General features: G+C 37.8%; 1 long non-coding RNA gene across 1 annotated transcript in view; it reads left to right on the top strand.

The window, feature by feature from the left end:
• LOC136406683 (uncharacterized) overlaps positions 1–8193 on the top strand; it is a 56163-nt gene extending 47970 nt beyond the window's left edge. The window contains exon 3 of the long non-coding RNA XR_010751680.1: positions 7902–8193. This is a non-coding gene — a long non-coding RNA (uncharacterized lncRNA). The remainder of the gene's footprint in view (positions 1–7901) is intronic.
• The last annotated feature ends 5423 nt before the right edge of the window (positions 8194–13616 follow it).

The raw sequence follows: 13616 nt of genomic DNA, 5'->3' as shown, positions 1-13616 counted from the left end.
TTTGATAGTATTTCTTGTGCATAATTCAGTGCCTTTGTCTTTATTAAAATAAAATTGAAATATGTAAAAAGCTTTTTAAATAAAGTTTCCCAGGTGTCTGTTGCAGCCTCCAGCCTCCTTTCTTCCTTTTATTTTTTTGTTCTCTTAATTGTTCCTTCACAACAATTAGTTAGGTATTCATATGCAAATACATGCAAATCAAAATGGGCTTAATATATGAGTTTTTACTACTAGTTAATTTCTACTTTTGGGTCTACTGATAAGATCTGCAAAACTGTTTTTTGTTGTTGTTTTTTTCACCCTTGCTCCTTGGGGCATAAAAGAGAAAGGACGGCATGAACGGCACCTAAATATCTCAAATGCTCTGCCATTGTTAAGATCCCTCTTCAACTTTGAAAGTGTTTTTTAATTGTTTCTTCCATTGTCTGCCGCACTCTCTCTCACAGAGAATAGTGTGTTGAAGCTTTCATTATTTATTACCGACTCTCAGAATGGCATGTGCCGTATTACATTCAATATGGGAATTGGGCTTGTAAAGGAAAGGAATAATCATCAGAAAAATAAATAGAATTTGATTAATAGATTGAAACCTATTGTTTCAACACAGCACAATATATTTATTCAATATCATGAGTAGAAGGAGATTTGAGGGAAACATGAAAATATTTTTCAAGTTTCTGGGAAACAGAAAATTTGTGGAGTGAAGGAGGAGGTAGTTAAAATCTAATGATTACTCTTTTACTTGATTTCATAGATTAAAGATGCCTGCAAAGTCTTTGTTGTTCTATTCTATGTTCATCCCCTTGAGACTGAGCTTGCCTTATAGGTGATTTGCCATGAATACAGCAAAAATGGCCTTCTGGGGCTTTCTGAGGTTAGTCCAAAAGGAGTCTTGCAGGTTGCACTGAGCTGAAGGAACACCAGCACCAACTTGCTGGTCATTGAGTGAGCTTTCTCGGAAGTGGGCCATCCAGGACCAGTCAAGCCACTCCAGTTAGGATCACAAGGAACAGCAAGGAGACGCCCCCCAAAACACTCCAAATTCCTCCTCCACAGGATCGTGATCCAGATAAATTGTTGTTTTAAGCCACTAAGTTTGGGGGGGTAGTTTGTTATATCAACAGGTATCAGGAACATTAGATGTGAATTGAGAAGAACAAACAAACAAATGCCAGCAGGTTCTGTGAGAGCAGTCCTAGTCCATGTACAGTGTCCTTTGCAAAGCTGGAAAGTAATTAAATCTAGTTTAGAAAGGCTAAAAACAGCTTTTGATGGGTAAGGTTTCCTTCCTCACATTTAACCTTGGCTTTTTCAGGCTCTATTCACCAGCGGATGCCCCGGCGGAGAAGGAGGGAGCGTTGGTGAGGATAAATGTGCTGGCCAAGATTCCAGTGTCCTCTGTACAACCTACAGATGCCTCAGTGACTAATCTTCATCTGCAGATAATTCAGAAACAGGGCAGATCCCTTGGATTTGAAAATGGGAACTAAAACTCATCCATCTTCCCCTGATGGCTAAACAGGCTATTATTAGCAGGCCAGATGATTTAATAGGCCGAGGATGGAAAGGCACATGTTGATAATTAAACACTCCAGAGTTCCATTCCAAAGCAAGTGTCCTTTAATAACATGACTAAGGTTTGTTTGCTTTTCAAACCCTTCTCTGGCACTTTCAAGACTCTGGAATATGGTCAGGCATCACCATAAACATTTTTGATGGATAGAAATGATGCGTGTCAAACCCAATGCTCAGGTGTTTGGGTGACACATTATAGTATGGAATTACCTGCCCTGAGTCAGCTCTGTAAATTCATCCATATGTGAATTCCCAATTGAACCACTCCTTCAGGAAATATGAATTGAAGTCTCATAGATTGTGTAGAGTGATCAAAAACTGTGTTTTCTGCTGCCACTGCCTCATGGTTATTTGACCTTGAAAAAGTTAGAGCATCTTTGGTGCCTTAATTTGATCACCTGAAAGAAAACTTGATTCAAGGTTTCCTTCAAACACTAACATTTGTTTATTTTACAAAATTTGTTGTCAAATTGAATCCTCCCCTTAATTATAAATTGGTTTATGGTATGGTTGAGTTAATAGGAAGCAGATTATTTTTTGCTTTAAGCATATGCACCTATTACCATATTACTAGTATTGCCAAGAAGACATACAAATGGCCAACAGATTTTTGAGAAAATGTTCATCTTCACTAGCTATCAGAGAAGTACAAATAAAAACTACAGTGAGATACCACCTCACACCTCTTTGATTGTCTATTATCAACCAGACAGGTAATAACAGGTGTTGAAGGGGCTGTGGAGAAAAAGGAACCCTCATTCACTGTTGGTGGAGATGTAAACTAGTACAACCATTATGGAAGAAAGTATGGTGGTTCCTCATAAAATTAAGAATAGAAATACCATGTGACCCAGCAATCCCTTTACTGGGTATCTACTCAAACAATTCAAAGTCATTGGTACATAAGGACACATGCAGCCCCATGTGCATCACAGTATTATTCATAGTGTCTAAGACAGGGAAACAACCAAAGTGACCTTTGATAGATGATTGGATAAAAAAGATGTGGTACATACATACAATAGAATACTACTTAGCCATAAGAAAGGATGACATATTGCCTTTTATGACAATGTGGATAGACTTTGAGAATATTACACTGAGTGAAATAAGTAAACCAGAAAAAGCTAAGAACTATATGATTTCACATGATGGTGGGATATAAAACTGAGACTTGTGGACATAGATAAAAGTAAAATGGTTACCAGGGGGAGGGAGATATGGGGTAGTGTGGGAAGAATAGGAATAAAGAGGGACAAATATAAGGTGATGGAAAATGATTTGATTTTGGGCGATGGGTATTCAACATAATCAACCGTTCAAATGCTATAGAAATGTTTACCTGAAATCTACATACTCTTATTGACCAATGTCACCTTATTAAATTTAATTTTCTAAGTAAAATTAAAAAGAAAAATTAATAAGAAAATATTGCTATTTTTTCTTTTTATAAATTTATTATGATATTAATTTTAATGGGGTGACATTGATAAATCAGGGTGCATATATTCAGAGAAAACATCTCCAGATTATTTTGACATTTGATTATGTTGCATACCCCTCACCCAAAGTCAAATTGTCTTCCGTCACCTTCTATCTGGTTTTTCTGTGCCCTCCCTTCCCCCAAATACTGCTATTTTTATAACAGTAAATATTTATTTTACTCATAACTATATGCGAAGCCACTGTGATAAAAGTTTTAAAAATGTAATCAGATATATTCCTTAAGACAACTCATTGAGGTAAAAAATATAATTAGTCTTATTTGCAAATGGGTGAGCCGGGTCTCTGTACGGTTTACATTGCACACAAGGGTGGTGACGCTAAGGCTCAGATCCTGATCTCGGTGATGCCAGTGACCGTATTTTAAAGTATCTGTCTCATAACAGTTTATTTTAACATCTGTAGTCAACCTAAAGATCATCAGAGATTTTTAAAGCAAAAAAATTATCTATCTACCAATATATTTCTCTCTCTATAGATACCTATAGATACATAGATATAGTAACAAAAACAAAAAACAAAAAAACCACAGTGTAAAAATTGAAGACTGCAAAGTCATCAGTCAGAAAGCTTGAAGAATCCTGCTCTTCTGCATGGGATTGTGTTTGCTTCCATTACGTGGGTGACTTTTTCATCCTCAGCCTGGAATAAGCTTCAGGGAAGAATGACACTGTAGTAATCCAGGGGGAAAAAATACAATACTTTCCCAGAAAAAGATCCTCCCTGCTCTTCTGAAGTAAGGTGCTTTGATGGTAATTTTGGTGCAACATGGTACTTCCAGGGAAGAATCTTTGTTGTTGTTTTTTTAAGCTGGAAATTGTCATCTAGATGTTGTTGTCTAGTTTGCTTTGCGAGTTGTAAACTCAGATGCTTCTTTGGCAATAGACTTCTACTGTTCTGAGAGTTACCTCTATGACCTTTCAGTTAAATAAACGTAGAACAAATCCATACCTATTTTTCAGAAGGAAGGGCATCTGAAGACTGTCTTTTTCATTAAATTAGAACTCAGCTCAGGCTGAATAAGGCTTTAGTGCTCCTCCATGCACTCAGCCACAAAGATTTGAGAGATCAGGAAAAATTTGCATAAATAAAAGAGTCTCCTAGACCAGTTTAGGAGTTTTCAAACATTTAGAACATATTTGACGTATTGACATTATGCTGATGGAGACCAGCATCAGGAAAGACCAGGAACGGAGAAAAGGAGGCCCACTGCAGCAGATAGTATTGTCCATACTTCAACCATATCCTGTTATAAACTGAATATGTGAATATGTGTGCCACTAACTGCAATTCCTTTTTTAAAGCCTTGTGCCCATTGTAATGATGTTTGGAGATAGAGCCTTTGGGAGGTAATGAGATTAGATCATGAGCATGGGACTCTCAGGATGAAATCAGTGCCTTTTTAAGAAGAAGAAGAAAAGCTCTCTCTCTTCCTTTTCCTATGTGCATGTGCACTGAGAAAAGGCCATGTGAGGACATAGTGAGAAATCAGTCATCTTCAACCCAAAGAGAAAGACATCACTGGGAACAAAATTGGACAGCACTTTGATCTTGGTCTTCTCAACTTCCAGAATCATGAGAATATGAGTTTCTGTTGTTTAAATCACCTAGTCTCTTTGTTATGGCAATCTGAGCAGACGAAGACAGATCCTTTTACCATTTCCTTGTATTCCTGAGTTTCAGTGTGTTTTGGCCTCTAATGGCTATCAGCCAGCTGTCTTCTTGAAAGACAACCAACCCTTGGAAGCTCTCCTGGCTCCATTCAGATCAAGACAACCCAAAGATGTCATTGAAACTCCAGCACTTTCCTCTTGCATCAGAATTAGGCAAGCACTCTATTTTGGCTTCTCTTTCCAAAATCTTCCTCCATGTCTTGACAGTTTGTTCTAGGAGCACTTCTTTAACAAGTCATTTGCACATGAATCTTATCCTAGGATCTGCTTCTGGAGAACCTGGCCTCAGATGTTTTCTATAAAAAAAAGAGGATGCCTGCATTGTTGACCTAGCTAACACCATCTGTAGAGCTTGGACTCAAGAGATGCATGAAGTTTATGGGGAAGCCCTATCACATTCCTACCTTTGTGCTTAGTACAAGCGTGAAATCGCTGGCAGCGAGAGGTTTTTTTTTTTTTTTTTTTATCTCTAAAAGGAGTTGAGTTGCCTGACAGGTGGTGGCGCAGTGGATAGAGCATCAGACTGGGATGCGAAGGACCCAGGTTCGAGACCCCAAGGTCACCAACTTAAGCATGGGCTCATCTGGTTTGAGCAAAGGGGTTACTCGGTCTTCTGTAGCCCCATGGTCAAGGCACTGAGAAAGTAATCAATGAACAACTAAGGTGTTGCAACGAAAAACTAATAATTGATGCTTATCATCTCTCTCCATTCCTGTCTGTCTGTCCCTATCTATCCCTCTCTCTGACTCTCTCTCTCTCTGTCTCTGTAAAAAATAAAATAAAATGAAAAAGAAAATAGAAAGAGTTAAGTCATTTAACAGATACCTCTTAGAGTGCCCGCCCACTCTGTAATCTATAGATCCCTCTCTATGAAAGTGTCGCTGACTTCTAAGATGGTAGACAGGAGCTGCCATTACCAACATACCACAAATTGGGTGGCTCAAAGGACAGAATAAAATATTGTCTCACAACTCTATAGGCTAGAGTCTGAAGTCAAGGTGTCGGGAGGGTTAGTTCTTTCTGAAGGCTGTGAAGGAGACTTTCTGCCATGTTTCTCTCCCGGCTTCCAGTGGTTTGCTAGTAATCTTTGGTGTTACTTGGTTTGGGCCAAAGTAACTCCAATCTTCCCATGCTGTTCTACCTGTCTGTGTGTCCAAATTTTCCTTTCATATAGGATATGACTCATATTAAGCTAAGGCTCACTCTAATGATCTCATTTTAACTTTATTAGCTCTGTAATGATCCTGTCTTTAAATAAGATCACCTCTTGAGGTTAGGACTTCGACCTATTCTGTTTGGGTGGAACACAATTCAATCTACAATGTAATTCCATTTCCTCCCAAGCCCCAGTGATATATATTTTCTTTCAAGAGGCAATGGTGACTACAGCTGAATATTTGGAAGGCAGAGAGACAGTGAGGAAAAAAACTGAAAGAATATCCCGTTGTGATCTTGAAAAATAGTTTAAATAGAGGCAGAAAGATTGGAAACTCAGTTCATCACAAGCTCTGAGACTCATTATATTAGTCTGATTAGGCTGCTCTAACAAAATACTATAGAATGACTGGCTTAAAGAACAGAAACTTATTTCCCCACAGTTCTAGAGGTTGGAAGTTTGTGCTGATCATTACCAACATGGTCAAGTTCTGGTAAGAGCTCTCCAGTTGAATTAGAGACAGACTCCTTCTACTGTGAACTCACAGGACCCCTTCCTTGTGGGAGAGCAGAGAGTCGAGAGCAAGCTCTCTTCTTATAAGAACACTGGATCCCTTCATGAGGACACCACCCTCATGACCTCATTTAACCCTAATGATCTCCAAAGGCCCCATTTCCAAATATCACATGTACAAGTAGGGCTTCCAGCTATGAATTTGGGGGTATACAAACATTCGTCCCTAACATTTACCCAGAGAGATTCTGATTCACTTCACCTAGAGTGGAGTCAGTCCATCTGAATTGTTAGAACTTCATAGGTCACTGTGATACACAGCTAGTTGTTCCAACCTTTGTCCCGGCCCTTTATTTCAATGAAAAATTCCAGTATCTTTGTACTGCTAGTTAACACAGAAGAGGAAACGAAACCAGTCAAAGCTGTAGCCTGTTGTGTCACCTTTCTGATTGTATACGTCTGCGTGCACCCGAACGAAAGTCACCCGTTTCCGATCGCCCTCCTCCAAATCCCCACAGAGGTGGTTACTTATTAAGTTCTTAACAAATACAAGCTGATTGATCAAATAAAATATTGGATTCTTTACTTCAACCCCTTTGCTTCAACAACTATACAAATAAAAAATCAATACACATACATTATTAATTCTCTTCTGTGATAGAGGAATACAAGGAACACCTGTTGGGAATTTTCCTTTGTCTGGCCAGGCAATAGAGACATTGAAAGGCAAACTCAGCCTCTGTTTAAGTATTTAGTTTCTCTAGTCTCTATCTCTGTTCTGTACACTGGCTGCTTAGTAGAACAACTCTGATGTAACAGGCCACATGGCTTATCTAAAGGTTGCTGTGAGATATGTTGGGATTGCAAAAGGACTCCAAAGGGATTTTTTGCCTACCTAGCAAAATTATAGATGGAAAGTTAGGGAAGGCATTCTCAAACCCCTGTCCTGCTGAGCCCCTCTACTTTATCTATTCCCCCCACCCTGCCGCCTTTCCCTCAGGTATTTAGAAAGTCAACTCCTGAGCAAATACATTGTAAAAATAATTATCTGAACGTCACAGTTTTTCCTCCTCAATTCTCTGCTACCAAATCAGAGCAAAAGCACTTCCATGCTAAGTTCTGAAAAATAACAGTTTCCCATCTGTCCACCTATTATAGGGTTTTTCTATTAAGCCCAGACACCCTGATTTGTTTGGAGAGATAAATTCCACCCCCAGCATTTCTTTAATAATCCTTTTATACTTTCTTCTTATCTCTCCTCTTGCTGCTATTGTTTGATAGTGCCACTTAAACAGGTCTTTCCACAAGGTTACTCAAATTAAACCTTAGCCAGCTCAGGAAGCAGCTACAGAAAACTACTGACAGTGTCTCATAAGATAAACATCCCTATACCAAACTTTGGGATTTCTTTATTCCTACCTGGATTGTCTCAAGGAAATGTTGATCAAGACCACCGGTCTTGTTTTCTTTTGTGTTTTTAGATCCTGGGCTTTCTGGTGCAAAATGGACCATGGGGCATGGAAAATTGTCTAGATTTCACTGCATTTGGAAGAGAGTAAATTTAATGTTTTCATCATCTGTGCTTGGGTTCAAGAGACTGACACTTTACATTTAAAGATTTTTTTCCTTTCAATTAAACAATAACAACTATTAAAGAATCAATGTATCACCCTGGCCAGATAGCTCTGTTGGTTAGAACATCATTCTGATACTCAAAGATTGTGGGTTCAATCCCCAGTCAGGGCACATACAGGAGCAGATTGCTGTTTCTGTTCTCTGTCTCTTTCTCTACTCCCTCCTCCCCTCTCTTTAAAATCAATAAATGTATGTTTAAAAAGAAAAACAAAGAATCAATGTATTATTTATTAACGGGTCTGTAAGTAAGGCAAAAAGTTAAACAAAAAACACTTTCTTAGGTAACACCTAAGTGAGAATTAACTTATTAGAGATGGTACTCTTGTGGGAGCCCCAGGTAAGCTGTGGGTGGTTGGGCACTCCAAAAGGAAGAGAAGTCCTAGAATAGGAATGTTACATGTGAGAGAGGCATCACAGGTAACCTCGGGCTGCTTTACATTTAATCAAGAGCAAGCCCTGGGTAGCTCAGCTTGGCGGCCGGAATCCGCTCTTCTCGTCCAATAGCAAACTGAGTACAAACTTTAGGTTCAGAAGTTCTTCTGGGGAAGTCTGCTCTCCCCATGGCTATTGCGAAGTTGGGGTGATACTGAATCTCATGAAGCCCAGGCTCACCATCTGAAAAAAGGTTAACATACACCTAACAGTCTAGTTTGGAAGATAAAATGAAATGAGGCTTATAGTATCTGGCTTGTACACAGACTGAATAACAGTAGCCCACATCTAGCCCAGCCCTTGAACTCACACACAATTTAATTTTTTGTCTTTTCTCCTGCACCAGTAACCCATGAAGAAAGGGCTGAATCATGTCCGCAGAGCACAATAAAAACTGAGTAAGAGTCACGTGATACCTGGTAGCTCCATGGTTGGCTCTGCTTATCTTCTCTCCCTAAGTTCCGTCCAGAACCCCCAAAGAACATAAAAAGTGCTTGGTTTGGGTGCTGAATACGGCGGGACCGACAATTTTCAAATAAAACACTTTAACAGAGAAGACTTACTGGGAATTTTACACCTTATTTTCCTATAATGTACATATATAGCTAACCAAAGATTTCTAGAAGACTCATCAGAAGAAAAACAGGTGCTCCTAGCTTTTACTATGTTATAGAATACAGAATAATAATCATTATTATTATTATAGTAAATGACATGCTAGTATATTACATAGTCTAGTTTATAATATATAATTTATTATAGTATAATACTATGTTAATACTACATTATTATTTAGTATTTCACTATTATATAGTAAATATCTATTACTCTATATTTACTATCTATTTCTCTGGCACACATGGGGAGGTGCTTTCCACAATAGTAGCAGGAACCAGAGGAAGAAAAGCAAAATCATAGTAGCAGCCTATTCATGGGAACTTGGTGTTCAAGAAGTGTGGAATTCAGGAAGAAATAAAGAAATGTTGTGCATTGGTGTGTGTGCGTGCGTATGAAAATAAGAACATGTAGGGAAAAGAGGACAGTGGAAGAGAGCAAACTCTGAAGCCTTCCGGTTGCTGAGGATCAATGCCCATGCCTCCTGAAGCCCTCCAGGGTGACCGTCTAGGTGAAAGCGGTGAATATTTTCTTTTTATCTTTCAATCACTGCCTTTGTAGGTATAAAATAAGAATATCGATCCCTGGAAGGTGATAATGGTTTCTCAGTCAAAATGTTATTTGCTGTTGGAATTCATTTCCCTGTTACTTGATTTTTATGTCACTCTCCTCAGGTCTTCAATCTTCTTTAGATGTGGCCAATGTCCTGGCAGGTCCCAGATAGACGCGACAGTGAGACATTCTTGGAAGAGACCCAGCCAGGCCAGGGAGATATCTCTCCAGGACTCACACCTCAATTCCCAGCCTTCTCCTGCTTTCTATGCTTGATATAAAGGCACAGTCTTGATCTTTACTTCCTGAAAAGATTGCCAATTAGTATACTGTATTATGATTCCTTCCCCTGAGGCACTCCCTGGTGATACCACACCAAAGAAAAAGATGCGTTTCAATACACAAATCTAAAAATGTGAACAATAATCGCAGTGAGATAGAAAGTTGTTGTAACTGATGAAAGGAACAAAAAGCGGACCAGGTTGGGGAAGAGCCATGTAATCCACACACAAGAAATGAAAAGTATAAATTAAGGTAAAAAATTTAATACCAAGAATGATAAAAAAATATATATCCATCCTAAGGAAAGTGCTAGAATATTGAGTTAGGGATGTTACCACAGACAATAAAAAGGAATAGAGAGGTGAAAAAAAAAATGTGTTGAAGAATATAGAGAATAAAATTAGCAGTTTTCACTTATTTATGTGATTTCTTAAAGGTAAGGAAGATCATAAATGAAGGGTAAACATATTGTTTTTAAGAGAACGGCTGAGAATTTACGAGAGTTAATGGATAAAAAAATTACGTCAATTTGAAAGGAATTGTAGATGCCAAAAGATAAGAGAAGCCCAGTTGTAGACAACTTATGAGTCTCAAGAATAAAAAGTCACAAATACACTAAAATTTATGGATGAATAAATCAAATCATTGAACATTAAGCTTTTCATCAGCAACACAAGGAAAAGTAATGGGGCAATATTAATATTTTCAAAGTATTGAGAAAAAGAACACCAAACTTAAATTTTTTTAATATGCTAAGAAATTATTTAACTATGCATAAAACATAAGCTATTTTCACTTCTTAGAAGGTTTTCCCCACAAAACCCTATTCTTATTTGAGAATGTTTTGGGAGAAAGTATTCAAACAAGAAGAGAAAACCGAGAAGATGTAATATATATGTACAATGTTTATATATATACAAGAAACATTGGACATGGGTAGTCTTCAACAAATAAAATCATTAATAAAAATCAACTTTAACGTCTAAAGAAACAAAGACTGTGTGGGGGAGACATAGTTATTGATAACATTGGGGAACAAAATTTTTGTTGCATCCACAGAAACACTTGTTCTTACCTAATTCACATGTGCTGATCTCAAATCTGACATTATTCTCTCTGTAAGCTACAGGGTTTTTTTTGCAATTCAAGATTTTAGGTTTTCATCTTAATTGTAAAATTTTCAACATTTAGTTTAACATAATGAAGTAGAATGTCTTCTTGGGCATCATCTTTGTGAAAATATAAAAATGTATATAATGCAGTAAATATACTAATACACTAAAAGATATATGATTGTATCAGAATTTGTCTACAATTTTGAAGTAGAACATATTAAAACACTTATTTTAATCATAAAATTTGTGCAAAACTTATTTAAATTCTACTCAGGCAAAAATCTGTGTTTGTAGCTCTTGCGTTTGTGTATGTGTTGAGGACAATCTCTTTTGATGCTCCAGCAGTAGTCTGCTCATCACTAACAGCTCCAAGATTTTTGGGAAATTTATCAAGGTGACTGTTCAGGAAGTGAATCTTAATGCTCATGTTACATTCAATGTCACGGAAAGCCAACAGCATTCTTTGAACCAGTTCATAGTTTTCTGCTTTTTTGTTGCCAAGGAAGTTCTTTGTAACTGCCACAAATGACTGCCATGCTGCTTTCTCTCCCTTATTGATCTTCCTGGCAAATTCTTCATTACGTATGAGGGCTTGAATTTGAGGTCCATCGAATACACCTGATTTTATCTTCTCATAAGACAAGGCAGGAAAAACAGAAATAATATGTTGAAAGCATTCACTTTCTCTATTCAAAGCCTGAACAAACTGCTTCATTAAGCTAAGTTTGATGTGAAGTAGGGGAAAATGATCCTGTCTCAATGAACTACAGGTTCATTCACAATATTTTGCATCCCTACTTCCAGAGCTTCATGTTTTGGCCACTCCTTCTGTGTCCAGAGTTTCTCCCGAGCTCGGCTATCCCACAAACACAGAAAGCAAGGATACTTGTGAAACCTCTCTGTTGTCCTAGCCGGAAATTTGCCATTTTAAGATCCACACAAATGATCCAGTTATGCTCCTCATACTTCAGAAAGTCAAGGACAATTTTTATGTCATTATAATCTTCTCACAGATGAGTGGAATAACCAATTGGAACTGCTGCATAAACATTACTGTTGTGTAGAGGAACACATTTGAGATTCCATTTAGAGCTGTCAAAAAATAGCCACCATTCTGTTGGACTGTAAGTGGTAACACCTAGCTGGCTGAGAAGACTACTGATATCATGACAGTAAACAAAGTGTTTGTCTTCAGAAAAAAAGGTCCACAAAAATTTGTTCACGCTTCCTGAAATGGGATACTTCAGCTGACCCATGAAGTACATTCTTTTCTTGAAGTCTGGAGGCTAATAACTCAGCTGCTTTCTTTGATAGGCCCAAATCTCTTACCAAGTCATTCAATTCGGGTTGGCTAAACTGCTGAGGGGCTAATGACTGCTTGGCATCAGAAGAAGACCCTTCAGATTCTACAACCATTTCCTCATGCATCTTATCAAAATACACTTGATCACCATGTTCACTTTCTTCATCCTTAGAAGAAATAAAACCATTGAAAAGTGGAACTGGGAGTGTCTCAGAGTGTGGGATAGGTCATATTGCTGAAGGAATATTAAGATATGCGATCATATGCCATTTTTTCTTGCCGATCCCCTTTGTATGGATCAGGCAGAAATAACAGTCACTGCTGTGGTCCTTAGGTTCACACCAAACCATGGGAATACCAAAAGGCATTCCTTTGCGTTTTTCTTTTGTCCAGTCATGAAGCATTTCCTTACAATTATGACACACAATATGAGGAGCCCAATTCTTGTCTTGATCGCCAAGGGGAACTTGAAAATAGGCAATATATGCACATGTCACAAATGATGAAATATTGCACCTTTGACGTTGAAGTATGTAACAGCCACATATATAACAGAAGGTGTCAGGACTATTCTTATATTTATGCCTACTCGAAGAAGCCATGATCCAATCTTAAAACAAAATAAGAGGGTGTTTTTATCAGATAATAATTTTTTACATTTAAAAACAATTACAATTATGTAAAAGTGATGTTTGTAAAACATTAATTGCCTTGTGGTTATGTCCAATCCAGGAGTTGTTGCCCTTTAACTCCAATTTAAAAACCAATGCATGCCATTAACTGTAACAAAAAGAAATTAAAATTGCATAAAAACTAGAGCATGCACCTAAAAACAGATTTCAGATTTGGAATCAGTGATGCAGAAGTATATAGAAACAGTTCTAAAACCTCATGCAACAGAAAGTGAAAAAAAAAATTGTTCCCCGTGAGTGGATAAATAAGGCATAATTAACTACAGACTAAAAAACAATGTAAATGTGAAGAAATTATGAAGGAAATGAAATCATACTATCCTCAGCATTTGATGATTATTTAAATGTCTTATTAAGAGGGAAATTAATAAGATCCAATGTAAAAAGTTGAATAAAACAAAAGAAGAGAAAGAAGAAAACAAGTGAAGAAAGAGGAGAGTTCATCATGAGCTGAGCTCAATGCCGAGCAAAGCCTGGGTGGGGTCCCTCCTCCTGGGTGGGGTCCCTCCTTCCCCATGAAGGTTGACTTTTCAGTCTCCTGCACTCATCACCACTATCAGAGTGCCTAGA

Source organism: Saccopteryx leptura, chromosome 5, assembly GCF_036850995.1.
Source record: "Saccopteryx leptura isolate mSacLep1 chromosome 5, mSacLep1_pri_phased_curated, whole genome shotgun sequence".
NCBI lineage: Eukaryota > Metazoa > Chordata > Mammalia > Chiroptera > Emballonuridae > Saccopteryx > Saccopteryx leptura.
Note: the sequence above shows the minus strand (reverse complement) of the source record. Positions and strands in the feature narration are given on the sequence as shown.